Source organism: Myotis lucifugus, unplaced genomic scaffold (genome assembly GCF_000147115.1).
Source record: "Myotis lucifugus unplaced genomic scaffold, Myoluc2.0 scaffold_47, whole genome shotgun sequence".
NCBI lineage: Eukaryota > Metazoa > Chordata > Mammalia > Chiroptera > Vespertilionidae > Myotis > Myotis lucifugus.
In genome coordinates, this window is record NW_005871095.1 from 6,225,294 (window position 1) to 6,240,979 (window position 15,686).

Below are 15,686 nucleotides of genomic sequence, written 5' to 3' on the forward strand. Positions count from 1 at the left end.
TGGCGTCTCGATGTTTTAATCTACATTTCCCTAAAGTCTTAGGATGTGGAGCATCTTTTCATATGCTTCCTTACATCTGTATATCTTCTTTGGTGAGGTGTCTGTTGAGATCTTTACTCATTTTTTAAAAAATATATTTTATTGATTTTTTACAGAGAGGAAGGGAGAGGGATAGAGAGTTAGAAACATGGATGAGAGAGAAACATCGATCAGCTGCCTCCTGCACACCCCCTACTGAGGATGTGCCCACAACCAAGGTACATGCCCTTGACCGGAATTGAACCTGGGACCCTTCAATCCGCAGGCCAATGCTCTATCCACTGAGCCAAACTGGTTAGGGCTACTCATTTTTTAATTGTTTTTTTATTTCCTTACTGTTGAGTTTTAAGAGTGTATTGTATATTTGGGAAAAGAGTTCATTATCCTTGAAAATATTTTCTCCCAATCTGTGTTTTTGTGTTTGATTCTCTTACCAGTGTCTTTGTGGGGTAAACTTTTTAATTTGAATACAGTCCAATTTATCAATTATTTCTTTATATATTGTGCCTTTGGTATTGTATCTAAAATGTCATTACCACGCCCAACATCACTTAAGTTTCTGCCTATGTTATCTTCTGATAATATTATGGTTTTGAATTTTACATTTAGGTCTATGATCCATTTTGAGTTAATTTTAGTGTAGGGGTAAGATCTGTGTCTAGATTAAATTTTTTTGCATGTGGATGTCCAGTTGTCTCAGCACCATTTGTGGAAAAGGCTTCTTTGTCCAATGTATTTGCTCCTTGATCAACAATAGAGTTTTAATAATAGTGTATCAATACTAGTTCAGCAATTGAAACAAATGCCCCACATTAGTGTCACCCATAGGGGTAAGTATGGGAAAGTGTAATGTGGGAATTGTCTCTGCTTTCAGCCAAAAAGTAGATATAAAATAAAATTTAACTTTATTTTTCTATAAAATTAAAACTGATCCAAAAATAAATTCTTAACTGGCTTCAGCATTCATCTGTCCATCTTCTATAAGATTATTTACAGTATTGAGAGTAAGAATTTACCTGTATCAAAAGATGGAAATAATGAAAAAGTGAGTAGTAAGCTTAAATCACATGGTTCAATTTTTATTATTGTTTGGGGGACTAAATTATACAAAAAATATGAAATTTTGGCTTTATCCACACATTTTTTAAATATAGAAACTAGTTTTTTCAAGGAAATACTGGTACACGACAATATAGAAAATAACCAAAATATATAACATTTCAATTATTCTGTGGCTGGGGGACAAGGACTGTTTGAATTGGCATGAGCCTTTGATACATTTTGCTAGAAATGCTTTATTAGAACTGACTTTGTACAATTTGAATCTACAGTATTCTTCTCTTGACACCTAAGTTGCTGAACTTAAAGGTGTTAAGGAGTTAATAAGCAAATTAGTTTGTCATTTTCAACCAGAGGAGTAATTAAGCTCCAGAAGAAATCTGACTCATAATTGGAAATGAGTAATGAGCAAGTAGGATGTGAACAAAAATAAATAAGTGTAGTCATTAAGAGAGGAAGTGAGTCTAACAAGAGGACATAGCATAGCTTGTCACCTGTAGCCCAGTCGCGTTGTGTAACTATGGAGAGGAAAGTATACTGAAGCCACACAATATGGGTCATGGGTAAGATTTTATCAGGGAAGAGCCAGCTGCTTCGATGCGTAGGTGACAGGTACTTGGTCACGATCACACTTAGCTCTTGACAACAATAGGATGCTCTCACCAACAGCCATGAAGCATTTTGTTAAAAATCACATGTAGCTAACTACCAGCAAACTGTATTAAAGTTTCTTACTTGAGAATACTGACTGGAGCTGCCAAAGGTTATAAAAGGTTAAGGTTATAAAATTAAATCTAAAGTTTCTAAAATTTTGACCAGATTTGACATATCTGAAGATGAAAATACATGATCTGAAAACGTCTGCCTTCTTTTCATCAATTCATGTCAGTGTAGCAAGATAGATATAGTCTATTCAGGGCAGTGAACAAGAATCTCGTAATTGTTAAGGAAATGCAATAAAAAGGGAGAGATTGGGGTAAATTAAAAGACAAAATTAAATAAAGCACCAAAATGGTAAGTAGATGGTATATTAATTGCCAGGTAGAGGGCAGTTTGGGTCACTGAGGATTATTTGGGTAAGTTTCCTGAACAAGGGCTGAACATGGGAGAGGCTTTGAGGGGTGGGGCAGTAAAGTTTCAACATACAAAGCTGATTTAATAGAAGCAGGTGCACAAAGGAGACAGCAAGGACGGGCAGTTTCTGTGGGAAAGACTTGTGTGGATACAGGTGTGAGCGCTTTTCAGATGGAACAGGAAAAGGATGTGTAGAGATGGCGATGAGATATTCCCTTGAACCGACAGAAAGAGCAATTTCACCTTAAATCCACTGTTGCTTTGTTATAGGTCTTTCCTTACTAACAGCAAGAACATAACTTCTCTGTCTTAATTAATTGATTTCTGAATGTATTATGATCAGTTACCAAATTAGTTCAGAGATGAAGAAATGTCTGATAAATTACCCCATTTTCTCTGTTGATCAGAGATATGTGACTTGTTCATCCCAGCATTTCTGCTCATCTGGAACAAAGTGTTGGCACCAGGGAGCTAGAAGCATGCTATTTCCCCCAATTATGCCTTTGGAACCCAGCACAGGGACTAATCCCCATTATCGCATGATAACTTTGACCTCCCATCACTAAGGCTCTCCTTTTCTGAGTCCTTGGTGTGGAACTTGGTTGAGTTCTGAAAAGTCATTAAGTTATTCATTTTAGCTTAATGTTTTATTCACTACTTATTGCTCTGCACTTTTTAAAAGTAGATTTTAAATATTTTTTCTTTTAGAATTACTTTAGATTTGTAGAAAAATTGCAATGATATTACAGAATCACCCTATAGTCTATAACCATTTCCCCCTGTTATTAGTATCTTACATTAGCATTGCACATTTGTCACAATTAATGAAACAATGTGGAACATTATTGTCAAGTAAAGTCCATATTCTATCCAGATTTCCTCAGTGTTTATATCCTGTCCGGTTTCGGGCCCAGGATCTCATCCAGGAAACCACATTACTTTCAGTGGCCATTTCTACTTGGGCTCCTCTTCACTATCACCTTGAAAATGTTCAGCAGTAAGGTATTTTGTACAATGTATCCAGTTGGGATTTGGCTCAAACTTTTTCATGATTAGACTGTAGTCCTAGGCTTTGGGCAAAAGATAACAGAGGCAAACGGTCATTTTCATCACATTTCATCAACACGAACTATTATTGTTGATGGTGACCTTGATCACCTGGCTGATTGTGTTTGTCAACTTTCTCTATTGTAAAATTACTGCCCCACCCCCTTTCTACTGTAGATTTTGGCAGGAAGTCAGTCTTCTCAGGCCACACTCAATGAATGAGGAGTTATGCTCCATCTCCTTGCTAGTGGATTATCTACATAAACTATTTAGCTTTCTTGTGTAAAGATTTATTTAGTCCCTGACATTTATTTATTAGATTATTTATATATATCAGTATGGACACAGGGTTATTTATTTTGTATTTTGGACTACAATTCAATACTACTTTATTTATTTTATGCTTCAAATTATCCCAACTATTGGGAGCATTTCTAGTTGGCTCCTGTGGTCTTTTGACATATCATCATCATGGCTTTTTAAATTTAGGTTGCGTGCTTTTGTTTTTGTTTTAGTTTCTTACTTTCTGGCACTACAAGATACTCCATGTTCATTGTCTATATCTATAACTAGAGGCTGGGTGCACGAAATTGGTGCACAGGGGGTTGGGGGGTCCCTCAGCCCAGCCTGAACCCTCTCACAATCTGGGACCCCTTTGGGGACATCTCTCTCTCAATCCTGGACTGCTGGCTCCTAACCACTCACCTGCCTGCCTGCCTGATCACCCCTAACCACTCTGCCTGCCTGCCTGATCACCCCTAACAACTCGCCTGCTTGCCTAATCACCCCAAACTGCCTCTGCCTTGGCCCCTGTCACCGTGGCTTTGTCCAGAAGAACATCCGAAATGACGTCCAGAAGGTTATTTGGCTGTCCGGTTTAATTAGCATATTATGCTTTAAGCATAATATGCTAATTAGACCAGGCATCCTTCCAGATGACCTTCTGCATAAAGCAGGGCTGTGAGGGAAGCCCGGGTCCCAGGTGCCAGAGGGAAGTCGGTGCCGGCAGCTGGAGGAAGGAAGGCCTACTCTTGCACGAATTTCGTGCATTGGGCCTCTAGTTAAGTAATAATACAGACAGTCCTCGGGTTACGTCAGACTTGATGTATGTTGTTTCCTGGTTACATCATCTCCCATTTATTTATAAAAAAAAGTTCCGTCATTTCTACATATGTACATATGTGCTTTATGATTTTTATTATTTATTTACCACAAGTAATGGTCAGGAATTGTTATCTTTCTTTTAATTTTTTTTTTTTTTACTGTTTCACTTCATTACTGCTGTGTATGTGCTCCATGTGAGTGACGTAGGTGCTTATGTAGGTGGGTTCTGACTTACGGCGAAAATTGTGTTACATCGCGCCAGAGGAATGGATCTCCGATGTAACCCGAGGACCTACTGTATGATTAACAAGGCCCAGAGTTTATCCAGATTTCCTTTGTTTATACATATGATGTCCTCTTTTCTGATCCAGGATCCCCGCCAGGACACCAATTGCATTTTGTCAACTAAAGTACAACACCAATGTGGCTTTCCTTTTGCTTGTAGTTGTAAAGGCTGCACTCATTTCCGAAGTTACCTATAGCAGCACCTTTTGCTATCACCCACTTCAGTGAGGTTGATTCATAGATCTGTATTGTAATTATATTATCTTGTCATAGTTTGTATTCATTCCTGGAGTTATCCAACCTCTTAAAACACGTTTTAATTCGCATATATTAAGATTTACTTTTTGTGCTGTAAAGTAATGAGATTGACAAATGCATAATGCCATGCTCCCACCACTACAATATTACACAGAATCCTTTTACTATCCATCAAACTCCTGTACTTCACCTTCATCCCCACCCAATTCCACCAAGTAACCAGCAATCACTGGACACTTTATTTGCCTATATTTTACCTTTTTCATAATGTCACATAGTTGGTATCATACACCATATAGCCTTTTCAGACCAGTCTCTCTCACTCAGCAATATGCATTAAAAGTTTCTCTCTGTCTTTCCATGGGTTGATAGTTCATTTATTTTTACCACTGAATAATATTCCAGTGTGTGGATATGTCACAGTTTGTTTATATAATTACCTACTGAAGGCCATCTTAGTTGTTTCCAGTGGTGGTGTTCATGAAAAAGGCACTTGTAATACATATGAGTACCTTTTTGTGCTGACATACATTTTCAAGTTAATCAGGCAAATACCAAGGAGCATTTTTTTTTAACTGTGTGGTGAGGCTCTGTTCAGTTTTGTAAGAAGCCTTCTTCCTGTCTTCTCTGGTTTTAATTGGTCACTATATATAATTCTATTTTATCTCTACCTTATGCTTTATGAGCAAAGTATAATGAACAACTGTCTGTTTTCTGGGCATGTTAAAATTTATACTAACTGTGTTCATAAATTATCTCTAAAAGAGGCAACTGCTTTATAATTTAAAGGCCCAGTGCATGAAATTTGTGCATGTGAGGGGGTGTCCTTCAACCTGGCCTGCACCCTCTCCGATCCGGGACCCCTTGGGGGATGTCCGACTGATGGTTTAGGCCCGATCCCTGGGATAGGGCCTAAACCGGCAGTCGGACATCCCTCTCACAATCCGGAACTGCAGGCTCCTAACCACTCACCTGCCTGCCTGCCTGCCTGATTGCCCCTAACCGCTTCTGCCTGCCAGCCTGATCAAGCCCTAACCACTCCCCTACCAGCGGAGCCACAGGACCCCTAGGCCTCACCATGTGGAGAGGCCACTGGGCCCCTCCTCTGCTGTGCATGTGACCATCTTGTGGCAGCCATCTTGTGGCGATAGCGCAACAGCCATCTTGTGATGACGTCGCATGAGGGCATTGCTCGACGCCACCTAGGCTTTTATTATATAGGATTTCCTCCAAAGTGCTTTTTAAAAAAGTATTTAGCAAATTATTTGGAACATTGATTAAGAAAATACTCTTCTGAAAATGTACCCTCTTCATGAAATGAAAGAAATTTAACACACATGGATATCTTAACTTTAATATAGTGGTAGTCCTATTTTGCCTTTGTCTATGTTGAATTATAAAAAAGAAATATATCCTGACCAGTTTTGCTCAGTGGATAGAGCATCGGCCTGTGGACTCAAGGGTCCCGGGTTTGATTCCGGTCAAGGGCATGTACCTTATTTGCAGGCACGTCCCCAGTGGGGAGTGTGCAGGAGGCAGCTGATCGATTTTTCTCTCTCATTGATGTTTCTAACTCTCTATCCCTCTCCCTTCCTCTCTGTAAAAAATCAATAAAATATATTTTTTTAAAAAGAAAGAAAGATAATTAATAAATTAGGTGAAAATGACAAAATACTGGTCTCCAGCTCTAACATAGTAATACCTAGTTACTATGTGAGAAAGAATAATCATAAAAGACTGACCTCAATACAAATTTGTGAGAAAGAATAATCATAAAAGACTGATCTCAATGCAAATGTAAATTTAATAGAGCACAGGATATTGTAAATGATCAGTTTGTGATCATTATAACCCTATTCTTATCATGATTAGTGAATGAGTAAAGGGAAGGTTTTAATTCCCTATTAATTGCTTTTGGGAATGTTTTGAAATCTGTTTTACTTTAAACTGTACATGTTTGTTGCTTTGATGTGCTAACACAATATCATTTTTGTCAAAAATATGTGACCTCATTCTAATCATAAAATATCACACTTATAATAGAGGAGAGATTGTGCAGTTGTCGTATATTAAAGGAAACTAAAGTGTTATGAGCACTAAATGCAATGTGACATCTTGGACTGACTATTGAAACTTTTTTTTCCTATTCAGAAATTTTGGGGGCAATTGAGAAATATAATTAAGGTCTGTAAATTAGGTAATAGATTTATATTAAAGTTAATTTCCTGATGTAACTCATTGCACAGTAATGTTCTTATTCTTAGAAAAAATATTTAGTATTTAGTGTTTAGGGGCAAAGAGACATGAGACTGCAATTTACTTTAAATGATTCACAAAAATAATATGAACATTTAGAAAGAGAAATGATAAAGATATGGTGAGTAAAAATATTAACAATTGTGGGATCTGGGTAAAATTGTATGGGGCATCTTTGTACTATCTTGGAACTTTCTATAATTCTGAAGTGATTTGAGAATAAATAATATAAAACTGTATCATAACACTATGAGTTTCTTTTTTTTAATTCAGAAATAAGTGATCATGGCGCAGAGGTGCCAGACATATAATTCTTTATGTTCTGTAGCTATTTTTTCCTTTGATAAGAACATTGGTCACCTCTGAGCTCCTGAACATTGAACATGTTTTTTAAAAAGGCACTTTATGTAACGCAATTTTTAATAAAAAATGTACCCTTTGAATTTTGTTAATAAATTTGTTGACAATGAGATTGTGGTTTCTTATTAATGTAGATCAGGGAGCTATATTAAAACAGGTTGGCTTTGGTGAGAAGAAAATTTCTGGGCATTTTATTTTTGTAATATATAATGGCATCCTTTAATTTTGCATTTAGAACTCTTTTTTTGCTTGGCAAAGGCACAGACACTGGTAATGCCTCTCTCTCTTTCTCAGCCAAAGCACCTCCAGATCCCTACTGTGTTTCTATTGTACCATCTTTTCCCTTGAGTGACAGTGGCTGAGAGAGCATAAGCCCATTATTAAAACAGCATATTCTAAATTATTGAGTGAACACAAAAGATGAAACTTACTACCCTTTGAGCCACTTGGGAATTTTTTAAAAATGCAAATTTTACTTGAATTTGATAACTTTAAATTTTTGTTTCAGTAAGATGGGTTCAGGCTTTATGAGGAGAGAGCGAGCCAAGTACTGAAAGGAGCTCCAGCTGAAAATTCATGGTTTGCTAACTCCCTAAATTACCTGGTACCCTGTTTTCCTGGGCTCAATACTATACACGCTGAAAGGAAACAGACTTTAGGATGGCAATGTGGATTTCCAACACTGAAAAATCCAACAGAAACTGCTTCAAAAATCAGATTAAGCCTGCAGATAATGTTATGTTTGCAAACCCAAACTTTTCTGCGTTATAGCGAAATTTTAAATGCATAAACCATAGCATTCTATAAATGGCCTTTACTTAAAAGATTTGCATTATGCCATGAGAAGAATGATACACATGCATCATACTTTATAACATCTGGTTTCATATATTACTTGAGAGGATTTGACTCTCTTTTCAAAGTGCAAATATGTACTCGTATTTTCCATACAAACATCCATTTAGTTTTCAATGTCATTGATTGCAAGGATTACAGTGAAAATCTAGCTTGCTATTACATTTAGGAAATTACATTTAGTGTAAAAAGTAAGGAATTTGGAAGATAACTGAATCTTGATTTTATCAGATACCAACTAGGTTACCTTATCTTGAGTAAGGTCGTTAAATTCTTAAACTTATATTTTTTGTATATATTAAATGAAAAAATTTAAGAAAACGCACACACACATAAAATTTTAAATATGAAATATTTTATAAATTGGAATTAATAACCAAATGTTGACTAATATTACTCAACCAAGGAAAACATTGACTACTAAGCTTTCTACTGTTTCATGTCTTTCTAAGAAATGTAAATAATATTGAAAATTTTCAGATTTTTTATTTATTTTTTTAAAATATATTTTATTGATTTTTTACAGAGAGGAAGGGAGAGAGATAGAGAGTTAGAAACATCGATGAGAGAGAAACATCAATCAGCTGCCTCCTGCACATCTCCCACTGGGGATGTGCCCGCAACCCAGGTACATGCCCTTGACCGGAATCGAACCTGGGACCCTTCAGTCCACAGGCCGACGCTCTATCCACTGAGCCAAACCGGTTTTGGCAATTTTCAGATTTTTTAAGAGGAAGAGTTTAGATTAGTATTCCTTGTTGGGTTGTAAAATTTCTGGATGATAGACCGCACCTCTACACCGCTGTTCCCCAACCTCTGGGGAACTCCCCAGTTGGTTAAAATAGCAACAGCACTAATTACCTGGCAACTTCATTGATGGCCAGTTCAGAAATTCTTTCTCCAAAACCTGGAATTTGCAGATTCACTGTCATGCTTTAGGAACACTTCCTGTTTGTAAGTGACAGGAGTGTGAGAGAAGATTCCGACAGATTAATATCACAAGGCAGCTAAAAGCAAAATGAACCTCATGGCTACAGAGAACCTTTGAAAGCAAAACCAAAACAAAACACCTTTTCTTGGCTATAGGGCATAAGCTACCTTTAGGTAACCTAGCCGTCTCAACTCTGAAATGGCATTAAATGAATGTTACAGAAATGCTTTATATAAACAAGTCTTTAAAAGCAACAAGTTACCTACAAAGCCATTCCTGTTTTTAAAAGCTTATTTTTCCTCTTTGTCTATTTTTAACTCTTTCACTATAGCCTGACTAAAAAGTCATTGGAAGAGATAAAAGTGAAATAAATGAAAAGGATGAGCTTAGGTATGTTGCAATGTGAAGATGTGCCCTACTTCAAGAGATAGCCATGTCTATGTAAATGACCATTGTATTGATGTAGAAATGGTGGCCAATATAAGATCTTTCAAACTTTTAAACATAATAAAAGCATTGACTGTATGTGAATTCCTAATGCTTAAGTGGTGGAAACCAATTTTTAAATGTGTTTGCAATAACAAAACAAAAATAACAAAGTTAATATTTGCAATAGTAATATAAAATTTCTAGAAAAGAGATCAGACTTGTGATTACCAGACACAGAGAGTTTTGGGAGCAGGAATTGCAGGAAGATGGTCAAAAGCTACAAACTTCCAGCTATACTAGTAAGATAAATAAGTACTAGGGATGTCATGTGCAGCATGGTGACTATAGCTAATTCTGCTGTCTGATATTCAGAAAAGTTGTTAAGATATTTAATCTTAACAGTTCTCATGAGAATAAGAAATGTGTGTTTTTTCCCCTTATTCCCTTTTTTTCTTTATTTTCTTTTTATTGTGTCCACATGAGAAGATGAATGTTATCTAAACTTTTTGTGGTAAGCAGTTCACAATATATGTAAACCAATATATGTAAACCAAACCATAATGCTACAGCCTTAAACATATACAATGATGTATGTCATTTATTTTCTAATAAGACTGGGGGAAAATAATATTTCTTTACAGGTATTTCTATAAAAGTAAATAAAACATTGTATTTATTTGAAAAATATGCCAGATTGTGTACTGAAAAGTGCAAAACTTTTCTAAACAACACTTAAGCCTATATAAAGAGAGTTACATATACATGCATGAATACAAAATTATAATTTCCTTAAAGTTGTTATTTTTCACAAATTGACATTTTAGACTTTTTACATTTCTAAATCTAGTTTGTGTACATATATGTTATGGTTTGTGTACACATGTTTGCATGAAATTTGACAAATTGTACCTTAAACTTATATAGAAAACCAAAAAGTCAAGAATAGTAAGACTCTTAAAAAAAAGTTGAAGAAAAAGTCTCACTTTAAAAACAAGTGGCATTAAGACAGTATGGTATTGGTACACAGGGATAGAAAAAAATTGTAGAATATGAAGACCAGAAATACATCTAAAACTTCCAAAAAGAAAAAGAAAAAAGAAAAAAAAACAGCAATAGCATTATGGATTACTGAGGAACAAAAGCGCTTTAAAGTGGAGATGGAAAAAGTAAATATCCATGTGGGAAAAGTGAAATTGAGATACCTACCCAATACATATATGTAGCACCATACATACAAATTTTTACTAGAAAAAATAATTTGAATGTAAAAAGCAAAAAGAAAAAAATTTATAGATAAAATGTCATATGTGCATTATATATGTATGCTATTTATTCTATATTTTATATATTCCTTATTAATCTTTGTGACTTTTGACATGAAATTATTTCTTTAAGCATGTGTATGAACATTAAGGAAAAGCCTGACCAACACAAATCAATTATAATTAAAAATTTTTTAATATATTTTATTGATTTTTTACAGAGAGGAAGGGAGTGAGATAGAGAGTTAGAAACATCGATGAGAGAGAAACATTGACCAGCCTCCTCCTGCATATCCCCCACTGGGGATGTGCCCGCAACCAAGGTACATGCCCTTGACCAGAATCGAACCTGGGACCCTTCGGTCCACAGGCTGACGCTCTATCCACCGAGCCAAACCAGATAGGGCAAAAATTTTTATTCATAAAATCACACATTAAGAAAGAGACAATTAAAAGCACACTCAAAAAATAAAGTATTTGCCACATCTATAACTCACAAAGCATCTGTATATAAAATATAAATAAGCAAAATGAGTACATAAAATATAAATAAAAAATAGAAAATGGTCCAAAAAGCATGAATAGATATTCCACAAATAGAAATGAAAAATGTGGGATATATTATTTACACCTGTTTCATTGGCAAAGTAACAAGCAAGATAATACTGTTTTAGAGAAGATGTGAATCAGTTAGTTCTCTTATACATAATTAGTGATAGTAAACTTTTGTGAAGGCATTTGCAATAAAATTTGGTGTTGTCTTTTTAAGTTAAATGTATGGCCAGACAACCTCATTCTTGACAAACATATAGAACATTTATAGAAGTACTATTTGTAATTACAAAATGCTGAAACATTTTATTTAGAGAGAATGAATAAATGAAATATAATTGCATTGTAGAATACTATAAAGCATCCTATATAATAAAAGCCTAATATGTTAAGTGTCTGGTCATCCATTCAACCAATCAAAGCGTAATATGCTAATGATATGCTAAGGCCGCTCAACTGCTTGCTATCATGTGCACTGACCACCAGGGGGCAGCCAGTCGACTGGTCGACCAGTCGCTATGACGTGCACTAACCACCAGGGGGCAGACGCTCAACTCAGGAGCTGTTCCAGCCCTCAGGCCCCAGACCAGCCAAGGCAGGTGCCAGCAGGGGCCCCCCAATCGCCCTGCTAGTAACCCCACAGAGTGAGGCAGCAGCGGTGGGGGTAGGGCTGGTGAGCAGGCAGTGCCAGACCAGGTAAGGCAGGTGCCAGTGGGCCCCCCCAATTGCCCTACCGGTCACTCCACAGATCAGTCCTGATCACTGGCCAGGCCTAGGAACCCTACCTTGTGCACAAATTTCATGCACTGGGTCTCTAGTTTAAAATAATTTACTAGTAGAGTTCCATGCCAAAATTTGTATACATCTTAGTAGCAGAATGCTGAATTAAAAAAAAAAAATTCTAATGGATAAGATGTGTGTTGCATCTTTTTTTTAAATTTTATTTTTATTGTTGACACTATTTCAGATGTCCCCATTCCCCCCCTCCTTTGCCCACCTCCAACTAGACCTAGCCCCCTCCCCTCTGTCCATTACCACACTGTTACCTGTGTCTATGAGCTTTGCATATATGCTCTTAGCTAATCCCCTCACCATTTTTTATCTAGTCCCATCCTTCTACTCCTCTCTGACAGCTATCAGTCTGTTCCATGTTTCCATGCCTCTGTTTCTATTTTGTTCATCATCCTTTCTAAAAGTTTAAAAACTTGTATAATTTAATAATATATGTATATTAAATTTATTGGTGAAGAGATGGCTTTTGGGATTAAAAGAAGACCTGAAAGATGAGAAGAAACCAGTTATACATATAGTAAGGGAAAGAACATTGTAAATGGACACATACACACACACACACACACACACACACACACACACACACCATTGGGCATATCGAAGGGACTGGAAAAAGACTTATGAATGAGCATAATGACGTTTAAAGGAGTCTTGCTCCTACAACAACCAATGGTGGTACTTCTAGTTGACTTCTTTTGTGAATAACACTTAAGGTGCCAGATCTTATCTATCTTGAGTTAATTCTTAAGCTTTGATTTCTATGCACTGTGAAATTTTACAGGTATTTGGGAACCTGTTAAACCAATATTTTTCAGACTTTAGGATAGTACTATCACATCAATGTAGGAGGGAGAGACCAGAAAAGAAATCCCTAAATTCTGGGGAAGCCTGAAATAGCCACCAGTCCAGTATCTGCTCACCCTCCATGGAGAAGAGGATATGATAGCGGGGACATGTGCAGCCTCAGAAAGCCTTTCAGATAATGGCATCGAACCTGTGAGTACATCTCTTAAAATACCAGCAGAGATTTCACCATAATCTCTGTGTGACCCAGCCTCTGATAGAAATACAAATCCTCCCAGACTCTCGCTCTATATTCTTGGAGACAACTCTCCAAAATACCCAATACAAACCCTCTGGGAATATTCCCATTTACTCTAACTCAGGGACCCTTGACATTCTCTCTACGTGCAGTCTGGCTTTCTCCTGAGGATAGCACTGCCCTGAACCCTGTAATGTCAAGTTCCCATGTCCCCACATCTACTCAAGAGTCAGATGGCCCCTAGACTTTGGCATGTCCACACACTGTGCAAAGTACCTTTGTGGCAATGGATTCATCTGCTCTTTTTTCCTTCTTTTGATAACAGCACTCACTTTCCTATTGAGGAAATTCCTGTTCTCCAACCATAGCATTGGGAAGAAAAACCCTTCTTCTTTAAATACAGTTTTCTAGATTCTTTTACATAAAAATATTTTTTTTGTTCTCCACTATGCTTGATAAATATAGGAATAATTTCAAAATTATGAATCTAAAATATTTTTAAGAAAACAAGTTAAATGTACCTGTTACTATTTCACTCCAAATATTTTGAAAAATATGATTTTAAATTGTCTAAAATTTCCTAGAAAATGATAATTCAGAGGAATTCTTAAATATATTTAATATATGTGTATATATTATTTATATATAAAATTTCTAGAAAAAATGTGGTGTTTACAGTTTTGGCTCAGTTTCACAGAACATAGGTTCTTTGACATGGATACTAAGAACCTCAGAATATTGAAAAATGATTAATTTTAAATTTATTCTGTTACTTAATATAAATATTTCTACCGATGATTGTTCTATTCCTCATGGTTATCCTGGCAGGACAGTGTAAATATCATGGAGATGTATGTGTACTTGACTTGCTTGTACTTGACTCAGAGGGAGAAGCCTATTCCATAAGAAAGAGTCAAGAACCATGGAGAATTATTCCCCAAGTCTTGAAATCTAATCAAGGAACTCCCAGCATGAGCCCAGCTGGATTTCAAAACTGCTGCAAAACACCAGTGACTCCTTTTACTGTTACAGCTCTTTATCTCATGCCTGTGCCATTACTGTATGTTGGGTAGGATGAGGAGTTTGCTTGTCTCCTTTCACACATCCATAAAACAAGAGGAATTGTGTCCTATGAGCCCTACTTACCACAAGAGGAGTCTACACTGAGGCCTGAGTTAGAGGATGAGATCTTGGATTTTGAGTTTGTGCTATAATGGGGTGAAAATCCTGAAAACCTGGGGAAGAGAATAAATATACTTGCATCTAGAAAGGATGTGAGTCATTGGAGGCAGAATGTGGACTGTGGCAGACAGACTCCAGGTGATGTCCATGATCCCCACCTCTTGGTATTCACATCCTGGCATATCTTCTCCCCTTGAGTCTGGGAGCAACCTGTGACTCGCTTTCAACCAATAGAATAGAACAAAGTTGATCAGAAGTCACCACCATCATTGGCTTACATTATATGGCAAAGATAATGGGTTGTCACTGCCATGATTACATAATTACTTTATATAGGATTCTGTGCTGCTAGCAGACTCACTCTGGAGACTCACTCTGACCAAGCAGGCAGCCATAGGTCCTTTAGTCCCAAGAACCTAAATTCTGCCAAAATGACTGAGTACACTTAGAAGAGGACTGTGGCATTCTCGAACTCCTGATGAATCCTGCCTGGCACCTTGGTGGTGGTCTTGCAGAGGACCCAGCTGAGTCTCATCAGGACTCCTGGCCCAGAAAATCTGTGGGATAGTAAATGTATGTTGTTCTAAGGAGCTGCATTTACTGTAATCTGTTACACAGAGCTGAACACTAATATGATATCTGTGGTGGTGCTGGAGTGAATACTTGCTTATACCCAGTGGACATACGTTGCCCAAGGCTAACCATAGTTAAGAAGCACTATTTTGTTTCTAATAAGTTTTCTATATTCTTTAGAGAGAAAGTGCTGTTCTGATTGATTTCTGCCTATGAGTTTGGGCTTAACAGAAAAGAATCTCTAGGAAGTCATTGAAGCAATCAGCACATGCAAAATGGCGGTGCAAACCCATTAGATTAACAGCTCATCTCCTCCAAGGATACTATCAGAGAAAACAGCTGTAAACATGGCATAAATTCGATTCAAGTTAAGCACAGCAATCTAGTTCAGGCTATTGATCTTGTCCCTAATAAATTAGTGGGTGAATGCCTGGCTGGGCAGAACAAAGGTGGCTGAAAATTCCTTACCTGTAAACACTCTTGGATGATTCCCAGCCCTGATTTTATAAAATAGAGCTTAGGACCTAATTCCTCATTATCCAGGCAAGGGTTTGGTGTTAAAAGAAAGCAGTGCTTTTAGCACCAA